This window comes from Chiloscyllium plagiosum, chromosome 1, assembly GCF_004010195.1.
Source record: "Chiloscyllium plagiosum isolate BGI_BamShark_2017 chromosome 1, ASM401019v2, whole genome shotgun sequence".
NCBI classification, from domain to species: domain Eukaryota; kingdom Metazoa; phylum Chordata; class Chondrichthyes; order Orectolobiformes; family Hemiscylliidae; genus Chiloscyllium; species Chiloscyllium plagiosum.
In genome coordinates, this window is record NC_057710.1 from 15,248,274 (window position 1) to 15,261,497 (window position 13,224).

Here is a 13,224-nt window from a genome sequence, read left to right on the forward strand (position 1 = left end):
CTTAGCCTGCTGGACAAACTTTCCTCATTCCTGAAGAAGGGCTTATGCCCGAAACGTCGATTCTCCTGTTCCTTGGATGCTGCCTGACCTGCTGCGCTTTTCCAGCAACACATTTTCAGCTTCCTCAGACTTGGACACAATACTCAAGTACAGGGCTAAGTGGTTCGGACTGCTGCCTCACAGCATCAGGGACCCGGTTTCGATTTCAAACTTGGGTCTGTGCGGAGTTTACGCATTCTCCCTGTGTCTGCATGGGTTTCTGCCAGGTGCTCCAGTTTCCTTCCATAGTCCAAAGATGTGCAAGTTAGGTCATGCTAATTTGCCCCATAGTGTCCAAGGCTTTTTGGTTAGGTGCATTCACCTTGGGATATATAGGGTTATAGGGATAAGCATAGGGGATTGGGTGGGATGCTGTCCGATGGGTCACTGTCGATATTTTGGGCTGAATGGCTTGTTTCCACACTGTATGGATTCTATTCTATGTGGCTTCATCAAGGCCTTGTATAACTACAGACATACATCCCTACTCCTGTACTCAAATCCTCTTGTTATGAAGGCAAGCATGTTATTAGCTTTCCTCACTGCCTGCTGCACCTTCATGCCAACCTTCAGTGACTGATCCACCACATCGCTGAAGGACAGCCGGGACAAAAGCAGAAATTGCTGGAGAAAATCAGCAGCTCTGGCATTTGTAGAAAGAAAGAAAGAAGATATTACGTTTCTGGTCTGGTGTCCCTTCCTCAGAATGCTTGTTTACTTAGGGAGAGCTCCATGATTTAATGTTCCTTTACAGCGAGTTTTCATTCAGTAATTCAAGCTTCTCAGGAAGACTGTCACTGCTCAATTAGCTTTCGAAGGTAGCTGAGCAACACTTTTCCTAGGACAACTAGGAATAGGCGATATATGATTGCCCAAGCCATGTTGGCCAATGGTTAAGATCCCAGACTGGAAAAGGGCAGATTTTAGGAGTCTAAAAGTTGAACTAGAGCACACTGATTGAAAACACATTTCAGTAGATAAAACAGTTGATGTAAAATGGGAGAATTTCAAAAGGGAGATAATGCAAGCTTGGCCAGGCAAGCATATCCACGGCCAGGTAAGTTGAAACAATTGTCATTAAGGCTTATAGGGGTTTGTAAATAGAGGCATAAGGTACAAAAACAGGGAAGTGGTGCTCCACCTCTACAAATCACTGGTCAGACCACATTTGGAGTATTGTGTTCAGTCCTGGGCACGTTACTTAAGAACGAACGTTAAAGTCCGAGAGAGAGTACAAAGGAGATTTACTAGAATGATACCAAGAATGAAAGATTTGAGATACAAGAAAAGATTAGAGAGATTGGGCTTATTCTCCTTGGAGCAGAGATGATGCAGAGGTGACCTTACTGAAATATTCAAAGTTTTATATATATATGTTATTATAGTTTTGACACGGTGAGTTGGTATGTCAGTAACTAGGGGGTCATAATTTCAACATTTGTCAGCAAGAGAGCTAGGTATGAGATGAGGAGAAATTTCTTTACTCAGAGAGTCATTATGATTTGGAATGCACTGCCTGAGAGAGTGGTGGAGGTGGATGCTATAGGAGGTTTCAAAAGAGAGCTGGATATATCTTTGAAGTTAGAGAGATACGGAGATAGAGCTGGAGAGTGGGACTAGCAGGATAGTTCTTTTGGGAGCCAGTATGGACATAATGGGTCCAATGGCCTCCTTCTGTACTGTAAAATTTTAAAAAACCCAGTGACAGCACATCCCACAAGTGAATTGGCTGACCCATAGAAGACAGAATAATTGGAAAGTATTCAGCCTGGAGCTTGGTGACCAATAGTGTTCTGCAAGGATCTGTTCTGGAGCCTCTGTTCTTTGTGATTTTTATAAATAATTTGGATGAGGAAGTGAAAGGGTGGTAAGTTTGCCAATGACACGAAGGTTGGTGAATTAGTGGAAGGCTGTTTAGGTTGCAACGGGACATTGACAGGATTCAGCGCTGGGCTGAGAAGTGGAAGATGGAGTTCAACCTGGAAAAAGTGTGAAGTGATTTATTTTGGAAGGTTGAACCTGAATGTAGATGATAAGGTTAAAGGCAGGATTCTTGGCAATGTGGAGGAACAGAGGAATCTTGGGTTCCAAGTCCACTGATGCTCAAAATTGCCAAATAAGTTAATAGGGTTGTTAAGGCGGCATATGGCGTGTTGGCTTTCGTTAGCAAGAGGATTGAGTTCAAGAGCCATGAGGTTACGCGGCAATTCTATAATGCCCTGGTTCGACCACATTTGGAGTATTGTGCTCAGTTCTGGTCACCTCATTATAGGAAGGATGTGAAGCTTTCGAGAGGGTGCAGATGAGATTTACCAAGATGCTGCCTGGACTGGAGGGGATGTCTTATGAAGAAAGGTTGAGGGAGCTAGGGCTTTTCTCATTGGAGCAAAGAAGGATGAGAGGTGACTTGAAGCAGGAGTACAAAATGATGACAGGCATAAATGGAGTGGATAGCCAGAGACTTTTGCCCGGGATGGAAACAGCTATCATGAGGGGGCATAATTTTAAGGTGATTGGAGGAAGGTTTAGAAGAGATGACAGAGGTGTGTTCTTTACACAGAGAGTGGTGGGTGTGTGCTAGCAGTGGTAGCAGATACATTAGGGATATTTAAGTGACTCTTGGATAGGCACATGGATGATTGTAAAATGAAGGATGTGTAGGTTTTTCTCATTGGAGCAAAGAAGGATGAGAGGTGACTTGAAGCAGGTGTACAAAATGATGACAGGCATAAATGGAGTGGATAGCCAGAGACTTTTGCCCGGGATGGAAACGGCTATCATGAGGGGACATAATTTTAAGGTGATTGGAGGAAGGTTTAGAAGAGATGACAAGGTGTGTTCTTTACACAGAGAGTGGTGGGTGTGTGCCAGCAGTGGTAGCAGATACATTAGGGATATTTAAGTGACTCTCGGATAGGCACATGGATGATTGTAAAATGAAGGATGTGTAGGTTAGAGTAGGATAAAAGGTCAGCACAACATCGAGGGCTGAAGGGCCAGTACTGTTCTGTGTTCTATGAATAAATAAAAGTCAAATAAGAATAATTACCTCTTTCGGCCTAACATTGTTCCTTTAATATAACCATAAACAGTTTTCAATTCACTGTTAGATGCAGTGACACACGACAAAGAGTTGTATCAGCTGCTTTGGAAAGTTACTAACAGCTATGATAAGGAATGGTATGAATGCCATTCCTTCATACGTCCTGTAGCTAACCTGATAGTGCTTGACATTGCAGTTAAAGATGGAAAGTGGTCCCGTTGGCTGACACTGACAATTTCTACTTTCAAAAAGCACTTATTTCATCAGAGATTTTTTTTTGCTGGGGAAGACAAATGCAAGGTAATATTAACCACAAAATTGACATGTGACAATTTGATTTGGAAAAAAAAAACTGCAAGCTTGAATTCTTATCTTCACTTCAAGCAAAGTATCAGCTTAAACTCTACAGTGTCCAACAGGGTGCTCCAATATGTTTTAGATGGAAAGGAACAAAGACTGAAAGGGATAAAGAAAGAGAGAAACGAAGGAAAGAAAAGTGATCAAGTCCTGAGAACGTCAGGAGAGTGTGAAGGGAGGGAGGATTGAAGCAAAATATAGTGTTTTTCATCACCAACAGAATTTACAAATTACTTTACAATCAATACTTTAATTATGAAGGTGCTGTAGATAACTTCAGAAACATTGCAGCCAGTTTGAGAGTAAAGAGCAGTGCATCTTTTTCTCACTTGGTGCTTGAAGAGTAAAGAGTTTGCAGTATGTTGGGGACATTGGTGAGGCCACATGTGGACCCTTGTGTCCAGTTCTGGTCGCCCTGCTATAGGAAGGATATTATTAAATTGGAGAGGGTTCAGAAAAAAATTACCAGGATGTTGCTGGGAATCGAGGGTTTACCATATAGTGAGAGGCTGGATAGGCTGGGACATTTTTTACCAGCGTGTAGGAGGTTGAGGGATGACCTTATAGATTTATATAAAATCATGAAGGGCATGGATAAGATGAATAGTAAAGGTCTTTTCCTTAAGGTGGGGGACTTCATAACCTGGGGGCATATTTTTTAAGGTGAGAGGAGAAATATTGAAAAGGCACGTGAGGGGCAACTTTTTCACACAGAGGGTGGTTTGCATGTGGAATGAACTGCCAGAGGAAGTGGTAGATGTGGGTGCAGTTACAATATTTTTTAAAAATTTGCACGGATCCATGAAAAGAAACGGTTTGGAGGGATATGGGCCAAGTGCAGGCAGGTGGAACTCGCTTAGTTTGGAAGCATGATTGGCATGGAAGGGTCTGTTTCCGTGCTGTATGGCACTATATCCAGAGGATGTGAAGAGCCAGCTGAAAGGGTAGATCAGTCCTTGGTTTAACTTTTCATTCAAAAGGCATCATCACTGGCAGTGCACTTACAGCAGTCAGTTCACAACTGCAGTGTCATAGCCAACCATGAGGTGAGTTTCCTAACTCATATTACTAAGGTAGGCTTGTCCAGCTCTGCCACACTACCTGATGTTGTCTCTGTCTTAACTCATTTGCTGAAACTCTCATTCACGCCTTTGTGGCCTCTAGATTTGACTATTTCAACACATTCTGCATTGTATTTACTTTCTAAAATTGAGATCATTCAAGCCTCTGCTACCTTACTTAACTTGCACCAAGTTTCATTTCACTAATGCCACAATGTTCACTGACTCGTATTTGACGTCTGGTCAAACAGTGTCTTGGCTTTACATTTTTGACCTTGTTTTCAAATGTACCCAAGGCTCACCCCTTATTCCAACCCCATAGCCTTTGGCGATACCTGTAAGAGGCTGTGGGGATGGACCTTATGGAGATTTATAAAACCATGAAGGTTGTAGATAAGGTGAATAACAAGGCCTTTTCCTTGAGGGACTAGGAGGCATATTTTTAAGGTGAGAGGAAAAAGATTTAGAAAAGACACAAGGGGTAACTAATTTTATGCCAAGGTTGCTTCGTGTGTGGAATGAACTGCCAGAGGAAGTGATGGATTTGGGTACAGTTAGAAGGTTTAAAAGACATTTGGATACATGAGTTAGAAATGTTTGATGGGATTTGGGCCAAGCGCAAGGAGCTGAGTTTGGGATTATGGTCAGCACAGACTGGTTGGACTGAAGGGTCTGTCTCCATGCTGTATGACTTTATGACTCTAATTCTGGCCTCTTGGGTAGCCCCGGTTTGAACAGCTCCACAAGGAATGGCTGCATTTTTCAACCCCCTTGGCCTTTCACTACATCTCTCCACCGCACTCTGCTTTTTTTTAAAAGTACCAACTCTTTGACCAAGTCTTGGACCTAATAACTCCTATGTGGTTGGGTGCTGTGCTTTGCTTTACATTTCAGATTGTTAATATTGCTAAGCAAATATAAGTTGCTTTTGGATGATTTTGGGCTCAAGTCTCATGTGGCCTTGGATCCACAAATGACTCGGAGCAAGAGGAATGCCAATTGACATCATTAAAAATATATAGTTTCATCAAAATGCTTGCAGATCAACACACACAAAAAATGGAAAGGCAAGTCCTTGTCAGCGTCAGCCTGACCAGGGCTCTGGAATAATTGTAATATTAAAATACAGATGTCAAGCTGACAATAGGTTCTAATCATAGTTTTTGTCATCCTCATCAAGGTTCTGTGATTACAACTATGATCAAGAGCTCTGTGGGGATATAATGAATCACAGTGGGGCTCCTTGCTGCTTAGTGCACCAGCCACTGTTAATAATTATATACCACAGCAGATGACGTACTAATAAACAGGTTTTTTGGCTCTATAAGAAAAGATGAAGAAAATCGCTGTGTAGTTCAAGTGAGTATTTCAGTTCCAGTGCCAGGTCAAATTGATGTGACACACACCATGATCCCTGGGGGAAGACCTGGATATAGTTTAGAGGCATAAGAAAGACAGACAACAGCTTTTCATTTAGAAATGGTTTGTTTAAAGGCAACCTGTGGTCACATAAATCTTTTGCTCCAGCTTTTAACTTGCAGTTGTGTGTATGTGAAAAAGACTGACAAGGGAACTTGTAGGTGATGGTGTTCCCAGATAGCTGCTGCCCTTGTCCTTCTAGATGGCAGTGGTCTTGGGTTTGAAAGGTGCTGTCTCAGGAACTTTAATGATTTTTTTACAGAGCATCTGCTACTGAGCGATGGTGGTGGAGGGGGTGTATACTTGGTACCAGTCGAGTGGGCTACTTTACCCTGGATAGTGTCAAGCTTGTTGAGTGTTGTTGGAGCTGCACCCATCCAGGCAAGTGGGGAGTATTTCATCACACTCCTGACTTTTGCCTTGTAGATGGTAGACAGGTTTTGGAGAGACAGGTGAGGAGTTACTCACTGCAGGATTCCTAGTCTCTAACCCTGCTTTTGACATTGAAAACCCCCACACAGGGTACATTTTTCACCTTTGCCACCCTCAGTGCTACCTCCAAGTGCTGTTCAACATTCAGGAGCACTGATTCAACAGCCAAGGGAGGACAGTATGTAGAAATTGGCAGGAGGTTTCCTTGCCCATGTGAGGTTGTTTGATACGTGTATCCCAGAGATGTTCCTTGAAACGATCCACAAGTTGGCGTCCTGATACCCTGATATAGAGGAGAACACATCAGGAATAATGGACACTGTAGATGATCAGCAATGGCCTCCAACGCATCTCCTCCACTTCCCGCACCTCCACCCTTGAACCCCACCCCTCCAATCACAACAAGGATAAAGCCCTCCTGCTTCTTACGCCACTAATCTCTGGATATACACATTATCCTCCGCCATTTCCGCAATCTGCAGACTCCACCACTGGATATATTTCCCTCCCCACTCCTATCAGCATTCCACAGAAACCGCTCTCTCGTTAGGTCCACGCACCCCCCAACCCACCCTTCACCCCCAGCATGTTCCCTTGCTGCATGAGATGCAAACCTGTGCCCAGACCTCCCCCCCTCACCTCCATCCAAAGCCCTAAAGGATCTTTTCACATCCACCCACCTCATCTATCATGTCTGTTGTACTCGATATGGTCTGCTCAACATCGAGGAGACAGGAGTCCAACTCATGGACCATTTCAGGGAACATCTCTGGGACACACACATCAAACAACCCCACTGTCCTGTTGCCAACCACTTCAACTCCCTCTCCCACTCCCCAAAGGACATGCAAGTCCTGGGCCTTCTCCATCGCCAAATCTAAGCCATCTGACGACTGGAGGAATAACGCCTCATCTTCCGCCATGGGACCCTTCAGCCATATGGCATTAATATCAACCTTATTAGTTTCTAAATCTCCCCTCCTCCCCACCTCATCCAAAATCCAACCCGGCACCGCCCTTTTGATCTGTCCGTCTTCATTCCCACCTATCCGCTCCACCTTCCGCTCCAGCTAATCACAATTACCCCCCACCTTCATCCACCTATCCCACTCTTAGTTAGCTTCCCCCCAGCCCCACTATTTATCTCTCTCAGCCCCTTCCCCCTCCACATTTCTGATTAAGAGCTTATGCCTGAAATGTTGACTCTCCAAGCTCCTCGGATGCTGCCTGACCAGTTGTGCTTTTCCAGCACTATACTCTCGTCCCTGACTCTCCAGCATCTGCAGTCCTCATTTTCTCCTAGTTGCTGTGGATCTGGAGTCCCATGTAGGCCAGACCAGGTAAGGGATGGCAGATTTCCTTCCCTGAAGGACATTAGGGAGCCAGACATGTTTTTTTCCAATAATCCACAATGATTTCAAGGTCATTATTCGACTCTTAATCACAGAGTTTATGTTTTGAATTCAAATTCCAACACCTGCAATGGTAGGGTTTGACTCTGAATGCTCCAGAACATTACCTGGGTCTCTGGCTCAATAGTCTACTGATAATACCACTTCCTTTAAATTATCCCCTCACCTCCCCTAATTTATCCCTTCTCTCAGACCACTGATAGAACTGATTACCACACGATTATCATATTACTGGGATGTGGCTGGGTGCAAATTGGCTGTTGGATTTCTTCCATTATAATCATGTCTACACTTCAAAAAATATTTAATTGAGTGGAAAGCACTTTGAGACATTTTGATGTTGTTAATTGTGTTGTATTAGTGGAAGCCTTTCTTTTCTTTACAAGCGATAAAAAGATGTAAAAAAGCTGTCTATTCATCAAAATCCATTTCCAGAAAGACAATTTTCTTAATCCCACTCTTTGGGACACAACATCGATTGACTGGTGAATGGTAGTAAGGTTTTCATGATTTGGAAGCTCGAATCTGTTAGCAGTACCCTAGAGAGGGAAATAAGAATCGATGTATGCTTGATGCCCTACATTCATTCATCAGCGTCAGTACTGAGAGCTTCATGCTCATCAGCAACATAATTGACATTGACAAGGACAGTGTCCTGAGACAGCCAAAGAAACACAACAAATAAATAAATAATGTGTTGATGTTTAGACAGGAAAATCCTGGGGGGGTGGTGGGCAGAATATGTAAAACATGGAACAAATAGGAACTGTCATTCTAGCTTCCTGTAACAAGACAGTCACATTTATATTCAGACAAATTCTTTATCCTAACCATACCACAATTTAAAACACCCAGAAGTCAGTTTATAAGGATGTAATCTTCTTGATGGCTGGAAGGTGTGGTGGTACAATAATACAACACGTGGGAGTCACAGAGTCATAGATGTACACAGCATGGAACAACTCGGTCCAACTCGTCCTTGCTGACCAGACATCCTAAATTAATCTAGTCCCATTTGCCACAACTTGGCCCATACCCTTCCTTTTTACAAACCCATCCAGATGCCTTTTAAATGTGTAAGTGTACCAGCCTCCACCACGTCCTCTGGCAGCTCATTCCATACACGTACCACCCTCTCCATGAAAACGTTGCTCCTTAGGTAGCTTTTATATCTTTCCCCTCTCACCCTAAACCTATGTCCTCCGGTTTTGGACTCCCCCCACCCCAGGAGAAAGACTTTGGCTATTTAGGGAGAAGTGGGTACTGTAGATGCTGGAAATTAGAGTCAACATTAGAGTGGTGCTGGAAAAGCACGGCAGGTCAGGCAGCATCCGAGGAGCAGGAAAATCAACGTTTCGGGCAAAGGCGCTTCATCAGGAATCATTCCTGATGAAGGACTTTTGTCCGAATCTTCGATTTTCCTGCTCCTTGGATGCTGCCTGACCTGCTGTGCTTCTCCAGCACCACTCTAATCATGACCTTGAGTATTTACCCTATTCATGCCCTCATGATTTTATAAACCTCTATAAGGTCACCCCTCAGCCTCCGATGCTGCAGGGAAAACAGCCCCACCCTCTCCCGAAAGCTCAAAATGTCAAACCCAGGCAACATCCTTGTAAATCTTTTCTGAACCCTTTCAAATTTCTGGTAGGGGGGAGACCAGAAGAATTACACACAATACTCCAAAAGTGGTCAAACCGAGCTTTAATCTTGGGATGCCGTGTTCAAAGAGGGGTAGTGAAGGGCAATGAAAGGGGAAAGGACATTTGAGGGCATTTTGCAGCAGGAATTCTTGAATAGCTTGACCCCTTCCTTTCCCACCCCCCAAAACAAAGCCATTTAGAGAGTTTTGGAACCTGCTGTCTATGTCACTGTATGTGAGTCTGAGGGGGTCACTGGAACAGAAGTGAAAATATGAGTCTGAAAGTAAATAGATGGAATGGTATAATGAAAAATGAATGGATAACTAATCTCAAGCACACAAGAAATAGAATTAGGTCAAATAATAGACAATGCAGCCTCTCAAACTTGCTGAGAACAGCATGATCATAGGTTTCACTTCCCCAGTCACTCTCCCCGTATCCCTGTTTCCCTGAGAGACCAAAGATCTGTCAAACCCAGCATGACCTAATGATTCTGGATTAGTGGTGCTGGAAGAGCACAGCAGTTCAGACAGCATCCAAGGAGCAGTAAAATTGACATTTCGGGCAAAAGCCCTTCTCTAAAGCTCTGGGCCCGAGAATTCCCAAAGTTCACAACCCTTTGAGTGAAGTGATTTCTCCTCATCTCAGCCCTAAATATTTAGCCCCCTATATTGAGGCTGTGTTTTAGATTCTTCAATAAGTGGAAACAATCTCTCAGCATGTCAACTCCCTTCAGAATCTTGCATGTTATCAACAAGATTTTGTTGCATTTAGACACGGATTCCAGGCCAGGCAGGACTGGACCTTGACGATAAGACATCATGACATGACATCTCACTCTCTTTGCCATGGTGTCAGTCTAGTGTCTTCAGTCATTTCATATAATATAACATCAGTAAGCACAGAACCCAGACTGTGTGTAAAACTGTTATTATAGTGATGTAAATAGTGTTGTAAATAAACTTCAAAATATCTATCTCACCGAGAATCAGACTCACTGAGCTATGTGATGTGTGGACTCACACCTAGAGAGCCATGAAGTACATCATAGTGGCAGCAAGTAGACATTAAGAGGTAATCATGACAGCTAATTTAGTTTTTATAGATTCTTGCTTGCAATTGTTAAAGTATGTACAGCTTACATTGAAGAAAGTCACAACATAACTATGTACTGAAGGAAACTCTAACTCACTCTATCTTCAAAAAATGGGGGTTTAAATGTGTGAAAGACATCACCAATCTAAGAATGTTAACTTGGGACTAAGTACAGAAAATAAATATACAGAAAATAAATGATCTATACTAAAACAGAAGGCCTTACCTCTGTCCAGATGTCAATTGATTCTGCCATTTTCTTTATCCAAAATTGCACTCTTAAAAAGGCATGCGTGATATTGTCAATGCTTCTTTTTCTTCATGAATGACACCTACAGTGAAAAGCTTGCAACTTTTAAAGGGTCAAAGACATTTGAAAATAGAGAGGAGAGAAGCCATTAGCAAATAAGATTTAGGAAAAGTGCTCCACTGCAATTTAGATTTTTGCTTACCGTGGATGAAATGCATAAAGCTTCCGCAAAACGTTAGAACACAAAGATCTAACTATGGCCTGGCAATCCATTGTCAGATTGGCTTGTGTGCCTCTGTCTAAACCTTTTAACAACCACCGGCCTGTACATCCTTGCTTCCTGTGATCTGTCTGTACTGCTCGTAAAAAAGCTTTTCACTGCACTTCAGTACATGTGACAATCGATCAATCAATCAATCAATCCTTATTTCATTCAATTTAGTCAGCATTTTGTCCTAATCTTTCCTCATCTGCATTGTCATTTCCCTTCCCCTTAAATGCATTTGAACAATTCTCATTCTAATAGTAGTGAGTTCCAGAATCTAAAAACTCTGAGTAAGAAACCTTCTTTCAAATTTTTTGTTGGATGTATAACTGAGAGATTGTTTTCCAACATATTGCCTTGGGCAGAAGTGTCCTATCTGTTGATATATGATTCTGTCCACCACAATGGATTAAACTTGTAATTGAGTCACCGCAAGGTTATCTGAATATAATCTACAAAGCATAGATTGGAAATAATATGTACATTGATAATAATGTGTGATTGTGTAACATATTAATTCAGAATGAACCATGAAACTCATTGAACTGGGTCCCAATAATCAATTGTTCATTATCACTTGACAAAGCTCCAATAATGAAGTTGTATTTTCTAATCATTTACTGCTGTTACTGAAGGGGAAAGTGAACTGCTGTCAGTGACTGCAAGACACATTGCATTGGTCAGGTAAAATGGACCTAAACATGATTAAAGATGTCTCCATGTTCTTTGAATCTCTGAAATTGTGTTTGAAAGCCCCTAGGGAGAAGACATGGGGTGGCATTGTGGCTCAGCATTTAGCACTGTTGCCTCACAGCACTGAGGGGCCTGGGTTCAGTTCCACACTCAGGCAACTGTCTGTGTGTGGAGTTTGCACTTTACTTTGGATGCTCCAGTTTTCCTCCTAGAATCCAAAAATGTGCAGGTTAGGTGGATTGGCCATGCTAAATTGCTCCGTAGTGTCCAGGGATGTGTAGATTAGGTGGATTAACCATGGAAAATGCAGGTTTACAGAGGTGGGGCGGTCTGTGTGGGCTAAGTGGCCTGCCTCTACATTCTATGATTCTAAGACAGCACTTCCCAAGGAGGAGTCCAAGAAAGGTCAAAATAAAACACCAGCAAATGTTCAAGAAGGTTTGAATTTAATTAGTAAACATTAAATTTTGACTTCAGTAGAAAGAATGTATTTGCAGTGAAATCAAAATTAATATTTTGTATCAATATTTACTGTGGAAAAGAATATGGAAGATATATATGGAAGATGTGGACTGTAGGGAAATAGATGGTGACATCTTGCAAAATGTCCAGATTACAGAGGAAGAAGTGCTGGATATTTTGAAACGGTTAAAGGTGGATAAATCCCCAGGACCTGATCAGGTGTACCCGAGAACTCTGTGGGAAGCTAGACAAGTGATTGCTGGGCCTCTTGTTGAGATATTTATATCATCGATAGTCTCAGGTGAGGTGCCGGAAGACTGGAGGTTGGCAAACGTGGTGCCACTGTTTAAGGAGGGCAGTAAAGACAAGCCAGTGAACTATAGACCAGTGAGCCTGACCTCAGTGGTGGGTAGGTTGTTGGAGGTAATCCTGAGGGACAGGATATACATGTATTTGGAAAGGCAAGGACTGATTAGGGATAGTCACATGGCTTTGTGTGTGGGAAATCATGTCTCACAAACTTGATTGAGTTTTTGAAGAAGTAACAAAGAAGATTGATGAGGGCAGGGCAGTAGATGTGATCTACATGGACTTCAGTAAGGCGTTTGACAAGGTTCCCCAAGCAAGGTTAGATCTCATGGAATAAAGGGAGAACTAGCCATTTTGATACAGAACTGGCTCAAAGGTAGAAGACAGAGGGTGGTGGTGGAGGGTTGTTTTTTAGACTGGAGACCTGTGACCAGTGGAGCGTCACAAGGATCGGTGCTGGGTCCTCTACTTTTTATCATTTACATAAATGATTTGGATGCGAGTGTAAGAGGTACAGTTAGTAAGTTTGCAGCTGACACTAAAATTGGAGGTGTACTGGACAGCGAAGAAGGTTACCTCAGATTACAACAGGATCTGGACCAGATGGGCCAATGGACTGAGAAGTGGCAGATGGAATTTAATTTAGATAAATGCGAGGTGCTGCATTTTGGGAAAGCAAATCTTAGCAGGACTTATACACTTATTGGTAAGGTCCTAGGGAGTGTTGCTGAACAAAGAGACCTT

The 13,224-nt window shown here is 42.7% G+C and overlaps 1 protein-coding gene and 1 long non-coding RNA gene across 2 annotated transcripts in view; one reads left to right on the forward strand and one right to left on the reverse strand.

The window, feature by feature from the left end:
• LOC122553997 overlaps nucleotides 1-11,081 on the reverse strand; it is a 117,428-nt gene extending 106,347 nt beyond the window's left edge. The window contains exons 1-2 of the long non-coding RNA XR_006312903.1: nucleotides 10,954-11,081; nucleotides 10,728-10,833 (exon numbers count right to left, since the gene is read on the reverse strand). This is a non-coding gene — a long non-coding RNA (uncharacterized LOC122553997). The remainder of the gene's footprint in view (nucleotides 1-10,727; nucleotides 10,834-10,953) is intronic.
• Nucleotides 1-13,224, forward strand: part of LOC122553785 (dedicator of cytokinesis protein 2-like) — a 1,227,980-nt gene that overhangs the window by 800,377 nt on the left and 414,379 nt on the right. The gene's annotated exons all lie outside the window — the stretch shown is intronic.